Here is a 6,000-nt window from a genome sequence, read left to right as displayed (position 1 = left end):
CAGGTTCTTCACCCTCCTCTAAGTTACAATGCAGCATACCCATTTGTAATTCCTCATAATATTTTTCTACACTTTTAGCACCCTATCTAAATTGTTGCAACTTATTTAACAGATCACATGCATAGTAAGAAGGAATAAATCTAGCCTGCATGACCCGTTTCAAAGCATCCCATATTTGTGGCATGTTATTAGGAGTTTTCTTGCCATGTTCTATCCACCAAACAGAAGCAAAATCGGTGAACTCACTAGTAGCAGCCCTAACACGTGTATTCTCAGGAAATTCATGACATGCAAACTTTTGATCAACAGCAATCTTCCAAGTAATGTATGCGTCAAGATCATATTTACCATCAAAAGGAGGTATCTTAAATTTTATCTTACTGAAAGCATCATCATTATTATGTACCTTACATCGCCCCACCCATACCTCTACAATTAGTACGTAGCTGTCGGCGATCATGAGCATCTTGGTCATCTTGTTCAGTATCAGCATCCCAATTGTCCTCGACACGCTCATCCTTCTTGTTATCTCCATCATGCCTATTAGTGTTTTTGGCATGCATCTCATCAAAATGCCTCAAAAGAGCAGCAAGACTTTTATCAATATGAACAACTGACGCCTCCACCGTTTTAAGCTTGGTGCTGGTGTTGATCTGTGTGGCCTTCAATTGCCCAATCTTATCATTCATCACCTGCAAGTCATCATCAAGTCCTTCTGTGTACAACTTCACCTGCCTTTCGAAATGTTGTATGATGCCCTTAGTGCGAGGTGAATGTTTCATACTGCCAACATCCTCAGAACCTGTCATGGTAAAACGAACAGTGGAAACAAGAAAACAAGTGAAGAAATAAAAGCCCTACAGCTATTAGGATGTAGCTACTGCAAGACACTCACTCTCAACCTGTTTCACAAGCTCTTACCAATTCTTACCTTGCTCAACAGGAGGGGACGACAACCAACAAGTCTGCAACCGTGGAACAAAGTGTATCGGTGCCGCAGCAACAAGGCCTGTCAAGCTGTAGTCGAATATGTGGAGCTGTAGGTGAGCTGAAGTAAGGAAGTACTGGTACCACATTAGTTATAAAAGCAAGCTAAATTATCGTTCAACGGTGGTACTGTGCTGGTCCTAGCCTAGACCGTGCTAGAGGCACGAGCCTGGACACAAAGGAAGTCACAACACACCATCGGAAACAATAGAGAAGCACAACGAACAGCCCCCTTTCTTCCTGGTTCTTTTTCTTTTCCTTTCTTTTTTCTTTTCTCTTCTTTTCTTTTTTCTTTTTCTCTTCTTCTTCTTCTTTTCCTTTTTTTCAGGGGATCCTCAAAACTGATTATATAAACAAAGGGACTTCACAAGAGTCAAACACCACACATGCTTTTTTCGAGAGTACAAGGGTATTCCGGTAAAAGAGTCAAACACCACTCTCTGTGTCTCTCTCTCTGTGGAGTAAGCCGAGCTAATATGGATATGCACAACGTGGAGAAGTCGAGTATATGTATGAACTCCTGCTGCCTATCTGGAACACTTCAATATATCTAGTACAAGCGCAACAGCAACAAGATTTAGTAACACGACGCAACAATCAATTCGGACTCAAAACCGATTCCAACTCGAACTTCAACACCACGTGGGATTCGGTCTTGATCAACTCAGATTCCTAGTCTGACTTGAACATAAAGATGTACTCAGATTCAGCCAACAGAGGGTTTATATGGTAGCACAGGACTGTGACTAGAACGTGACAAGAACTTGAAACTCTAAAGGACTAAAACAGTCCAGCAACTCGACACAACCAATGCAACCAAAAACTCAACAAGCCCTAACTAAGCAGTACTAGCAAAGGCTCAAAGGGTTTATAGGATTGCGAATAAACTAATCTACCATTTTTTTTGGCTTTTCTGGACTATAGGAAAATTAAAACAGCGAAGGATTGGAAGTCTCTCACCAATAAACCTTGCTCTGATTAACAACTGATGTGAACCCATTGGGTTGATTCCCGATCTTTCGATGAGAGGGCGTGGGATAACTCGATTGGTGAATGGAGATGATGTTCATGGCCCAACTACAGCCTCCCAAGGACACTGCACCTTAGCAACCGATACACCACCTCCAAAGGCTACGACGATCTTGTGGAGCGCGTCACTCGACCACTAGGGCACTCGTCCTGTAAGCAGACGAAGAACTAGCAAGAACAAGTAGACGGGCGGCCGATCCAGCACGCGCGCTTACGAGCAAGTAATAAAAGCTAAACTTGATCTAAACAAAATCCGAGTGTTCCTGGTGGCGGTTAAGGGGTATAAGAACATGGGAGGACGACCACAAGGATGTTGGGATCGTGCTCCAACCCTAGGACGCGTCCCTGATGGACCCAACTTGATACATGGCCCATTGGGCTAAAATAAGGCGACACAACACCTCGAACCGAAAAACTTCTTGGTAGTAATTTGATCATTGTGGCCGCCTCAGAACAGATATGGATATGATTCTAGATCCATATGAAAATAGACTTCATAAGGATTTTTGAAGTAATTTAATGCCCAAATCTGAGTCCGTATGTGAGAGTGGTGACCGTCACAAGTTGGTGTTGTTATGCAGTTCGAATCCAGCCTGCGCGAATCCTTTTCTCTTTTGGTCTTCTTCCTGGTTCCTAAGAAAAACAAGAGTGCACATGTCTCCATGATCTAAATATGATGGACATGAATTCAAGAGTGTACTCACCTGATGGTTGAGTTGACGAGCACGAGTGCGAGTAATAGCACCAGAAACTGATACTTGTGTCGGCGTGGATGTATCGTTTGTGTTGATGTCCTCATCAATCTGTTGCCAACCCCCTTTATGCTACCGCGCAGTAAGAGCGCACACAACATCTTCTCACATTCGTCGACCCAATCGCCTCCAAGCTTGTGTATACGTGGTTAGGATTGGTTGTATTCTTTGCTTCAGATCTAAGTTACACACCAATCCGGTTCTCTCTTATCAGTTGCTAGCTTCTCTTATTTTGATGCTTCAGGCCATGGACTTCTTGTGACTGAAATAGGAGCTTTTGCCACTTCTTTATTATATGTAGAACCTCACCAATATCTACATAATTGATATAAATGTCTAATATGTACGCTGATTCTGATTGTAGACAATGGTGACCTGGAAGACAGAACTAATTTGCATGGCAAGCAGCAATCCATGTGGACACTTTTATCATTTATGCAGGCATCCACAAACCAAATGGTTCACAAGAAAAATTCAGAAGATATGATGAGAAGAAAGAGAAGAACTGACGCCAACAGAGATAATAAAAGATGCATTCCATATTTCCATTTGCTGCTGACTACCGTGAGTGATGCAATTGAGAATGGACAATCAACGCAGCTGCACTGGATTAAATAGTGGAAAGGATTGTACAGTATTTGTAGTAGTTTGATGATCGTTTCCTTGGTTGTAACCTCTACTGTACAATGTATTTTTTTATCTGAAAAATGCACATGGTTTACTCTTGCTCCTTTTCTCTGATGATTTCCTGCTCTGTAGCCTTGCTGATAAAATTTGTTTCCTCCTTTGCAGCCATGCAGAGAAGAAACACCAATCAATCCTCTATGTCTCAAATTGCACCATATACTGATGGAAAATAAGTTATCAGTAGTACACTCCAGTACAAAAGCTTGTTATTTCCTAGCACTAGCTATTTTTTCTCGAATTTTTGTCAGCTCCTGCAAACTAAATTATATTGATATACTTATATACATTCATCACAGATTCACGGGCTTCAGGTTCAAATCACGTAGCATATATGAATCGTTTATGGTCCGGAGGGAGGAAAGCAATTTGAAGAAAATCAGGGCGTATGAGAGGGACGGGCAAGACGACTGTGCCGGCGCCAGTTGAGGCATATGGGGGTGCAGAACGAAGCAACTGCACTAGCGGATGAGGGGGACGGACGGACGGTGACGGACAACAACAAAGGAAGAGTGGTGGCGGATGGGGGTGCAGCGGGGGTAAAGGTGCGTTTCTACGTCGGGAGCCGAGTTCCGGCGTGGGCCTCTCACTGGGAGCCAAGCCGCACGTTGGTCTTTTGGTGGGAGCCGAGTTGAGCCTTTCCCAGGTGGAGGTACCTGCGCTTGAGCAGTCATTGGATGGACCGAGTCGCCACGCGGCACGAATCTGGAGTAGGTCCGCACGGTGAGTGCTTGGGGCCGTCCGCACCTAATTTTTTTCCACCACCTAGTCTGCAAACAGACTTATTTTGCCAGGCCAACCTCCTGCGCGTGGGTGCGGGCCGCGGGGCGCGTACGTCCACCGCGCCGCGCGGCGGTGCCAGGCTACCGCGGCGCCCGGCAGGCTGGGCGCACGTACGGGCAGGGACGGGGGCAGCAGGTGCGGTCACCAGCGACGGGCTGCTGGCTGGGAAACCGGCCAGCCGCAAGGACATGCCTACCTAGGCAAACTAAGCTGCGAATGCACGTGTTGCGTGGCGACGGGCACGTAGGCGAGATGCACGACAGTAGTACACTTCCCGTCAAAAAAGAAGTACTACACGTACAGGCAATGGGTGCACTGCATGCAAGAAGCAAAGCCTTTCTTTGGACCGAAGAGGTGGATGCGTTCACGCCAGTCTGCTGTAGCCACCAGATCGGGTAGCAGCGAAATTTAGCACTTACGTGCAGAGAGCCAGCCAAGCGCACCATGATGTGTCTGCTACTACTACCACCTACTGCCTGGCTATAGTAAGGGTGTTTAGTTCTCTAGGAGCTCCTAAAATTTCTTCACATCGAATGTTTAGATACTAATTAGAAGTATTAAATATAGGCTAATTACAAAACTAATTGCACAGATGGAGGCTAATTTGTGAGATGAATCTATTAAACCTTATTAGTCCATGATATGACAATGTGATTCTACAGTAAACATGTGCTAATGATGGATTAATTAGGCTTAATTGATTCATCTCGTGAATTACCCTCCATCCGTGTAATTAGTTTTACAATTAGCTCAGATTTAATCCTCCTAATTAATCTCCGAATATTCGATATAACATAAATTTTAGTCCGAACTAAAGATCTAGGCATGCCTAAGGCTAATTGCTGCTATAGCATGCATGCATGCGGTGGATGGACCCAAACCCTCTGGACTTGCCAGCAAAAAGGTTCCACCTAAGTTGATCTCGCACCCTCTGTGAATCTGTGATGTATACCCTTGCTCGTAGTACTACGATTGCATAATCAATGCACAAAAGGTTCTTCCTTAAAGAGGTCAAGATAGAAGAAGATAATCCAATCCTTGGCTTCTTTCAACTGTGGCGAGCTTGCTAGAGGTTAGGGTTCAAAGAAGAGGCTTGTTTAACAATGCTCCACCAGGTTTAGGGTTAGCTATATCTGATGGTATAGAGTTACAATTTCACATGTATTCAGGCATACGGGTAAGGCAGTGCATGGGTGGGGACTGGGGAGGCAAGGAGCTGGCGCGGGCCACGCCAGCCGGGGTGGTGAGGAATGGCTGGTGGGGAAGCTCCACTACTGGAGAACTAAACATTCATCCAGTTTTGTTCGCCGGGAGCGTGTCGCGGACGAGGTAGTCGAGGTATAGGGCTCTCCAGTCGGGTGGGGGGTCGGCCCCCACCGCGGGGTCTGCCGCGATTTCCATGACCACGGGGTCGGAGGGGTCGGCTTCCGGGACTGAGTCAGGCGAAGCGGGGCCGACCCTGTCATGGCTGGCACCCGAACCTGGGACAGGTGGCGCGCTGCCGACCTCCCCTGGGTCGGGGTCCAAGCCCGGAGCCGGTGGCGCTTCGCCGACCCTCGCTGGTTCTTGGTAATGGAATGAGGGCTTGAACTGGTCGCTGATGAAGACACCGTTGGGTACGGGCATTTGGCCGGATGCTGCCTTTGCCAGCTCATCGGCTGCCTCGTTGAAGCGCCTTGCGACATGGTTGAGCTCCAGCCCGTCGAACTTGTCTTCAAGCATGCGAACCTTGTTGCAGTAGGCTGCCATCTTGGGGTCGTGGCAG

This window comes from Setaria italica, chromosome II (assembly GCF_000263155.2).
Source record: "Setaria italica strain Yugu1 chromosome II, Setaria_italica_v2.0, whole genome shotgun sequence".
In the NCBI taxonomy this organism is placed as follows: Eukaryota; Viridiplantae; Streptophyta; class Magnoliopsida; order Poales; family Poaceae; genus Setaria; species Setaria italica.
This window is presented reverse-complemented; position numbering follows the sequence as displayed.